Source organism: Orycteropus afer, unplaced genomic scaffold (genome assembly GCF_000298275.1).
Source record: "Orycteropus afer afer isolate SDZICR_OR568_19922 unplaced genomic scaffold, OryAfe1.0 scaffold00035, whole genome shotgun sequence".
Classification (NCBI taxonomy): domain Eukaryota; kingdom Metazoa; phylum Chordata; class Mammalia; order Tubulidentata; family Orycteropodidae; genus Orycteropus; species Orycteropus afer.
Genome location: NW_006921622.1, coordinates 14,742,653 through 14,745,099, shown reverse-complemented (window position 1 = coordinate 14,745,099; position 2,447 = coordinate 14,742,653).

Below are 2,447 nucleotides of genomic sequence, written 5' to 3'. Positions count from 1 at the left end.
TGGAATGCTATGTAGCACTAAAGAATAATGTAGAGTCTGCAAAACACCGCATAATATGGATGAACTTGGAGGACATTATGCTGAGTGACATAAGTTGTCATGGAGGAACAAGTATAGTGTTAGTTCGTTGTTGTGGAGGATCAGGGAAAGGTTTTTATATGGAGGGAGGCTTTCTTTGTTGGTTTCCAGGGCTGGGAGAGGAGGGGAGGGAACACTGCAAAAAAAGAAGGATGCATTGACCCACCATGTCACTTCAGTTTTGTATATTTCACTGTACATAAATTATATTTCAATAAAATGCATTAAAAAAAGAAAAAGAAGAAGAAGAAAGAAAGAATAAAGGAACCTGGAGATAAATCCCAGGATGAGGTAGACATTGAAGGATGGGAAAATTTTAATTTAATATTTAGGAGGTGAAGGCCTAAACTTTAACTCCAGAGGTTTAAGTCCAAAAGTTCCTAATCACCTGCATTTACTCTCATACCAAAAGGACATATTTCTCAATTATCAGCATGGTCAGACACTATATATATATATATGACGACATTTTAAAAATAAGATAGATTTCTCTGAAAAGTGGTTTTGGGGGTGCAGAGGGGAAGTAGAGGGCCATAGATGTGATGACCTAATCTCTGAAAGTCCTTTAGCAGTATTTAACAGTTTTAAGATTTTAAAAATAGGCCAGTATAGAAGGCATTTTTCTCTGCTGGGAGCTCTGGTGGCGTAGTGCCAAGGCATTTGCCTGGTAACCAGAAGGCTGCTAGTTCAAACTCACCAGCCACTCCTTGGAAGGAAGATTGGGCAATCTACTTCTGTAGAGATATGGCCTCGGAAACCCAAGGAGGGGTCACTATGAGTTGAAACCGACTCGAGGGTAGTGAGTTTGGTTTTTTTGGGGATTTTGGTTTAAAATATACATGCTGATTAATTTCTTCATATCAGTACACACTTGATAAACAAAGTTACTTTTAACTAGTCAAGTAGATTTCGACTCATAGGGACCCCCTCCTTGGGTTTCCGAGGCTGTATCTCTGCAGAAGTAGATTGCCCAGTTACCCTTAGGATTGTCAAAAACTAAATGTCTCTCAAGACATTTTGAAATGTATTGGTCCTAATGCAGTTTTGTTTTAATCACACAATATATTTAACCATTGTTTACTTAAATGGCACCTATTTTCAGTGTCATTCAGGCTTATGGCTTAAATATTATTTTAAATACTTAAATTTCTATTTGGTACAGAATCTACTTTTTCTTATTTTGTAACATTTTTTATTGCACATACAACAATGTGCTTTAATTGAAAGAGCTGGTAAACTTTGCTCAATTGTGGGTTGCACCTTGTGACTCATAAGCTTTTTTAAAAAAAGAAATTCAATTCAACAACATCTGGTAGCTTATAAAAGGAAAGAGGATGTTCTTTACAATCAGTGATTTTTCTGGACAACATCTTTCTACAATTGGTGGACTTTCATTTTTCTCTCAGTTGTCCTCTTTATGTAGTCTAACACTGGGATCTTTTTTTTTTTTTCTTTTTACTAAAGATTAACAAGTGCAGGAATTTCATCTATTATTGCACAATAAACTTTTGAAATGATTGGTTTCTAAAACCATTTGAGAAATGCGTTCACAGTCAGTCCAACCTTAGAAGAATAGTACTAGAGTTGTGAATGGACTAGAAGAAAGCATAGTTTTGATCTCATATGTATCACATGCAAAACTACGTGTCTTTTAAAAACAAAAAACAAGTTCTGGCAAGATGGAGGACTAGGCAGAAAGACTGCACAGACCCTCTTCAACAAAGAAAAGGGAAACCAATTAACACAGACATAGAAGATAATCTTGGACCCCTGAGCCTTGAAGGGAAGGATACAGAAGTGGACTAAACCCTAACTAGCAGAAAAATTTGCATGAAAATACCAAAAAAGGAGACATATGGAGCTGCAGTCTGGCAGCGATCCTGATGGCACAGACAGCTTGGAGAGTGCCGAGCGTTGTTGTTGTTGTTGTTGTTGTTATTCGCCGTCGAGTCGGCCCCGACTCATAGCAACCCCTCCTTGGGTTTCCAAGGCAGTATCACTACGGAAGTAGGATTGCCCAACCTTCCTTCCGAGGCGTGACTGGTGGGTTTGAACCACCAGCCTTCTGGTTAGCAGTCAAGTGCCTTAGGCACTATGCTACCAGAGCTCCTAAAAATCAGCCCTGCTAGCCAGGAACTGCACAGGAGACTGCTCTGGTGGCTAGGGAATAAATGGATACGGTGAACAGAAAGGCGGGCTGAGCTGGGGACTTTTGCCGGTCCGGAGGTGCTGCCATTTTGAAGGTTTAAAAGTGGCTCGACTATTTTGGATATTTAAAGAGACAATGCTTTCGCAGATTCCTGGGGCTTAAGAACACGTTCTGCTTTCCAGCAACCCCAAGGACACTCTGGACCTGCAAGACTGAAAAG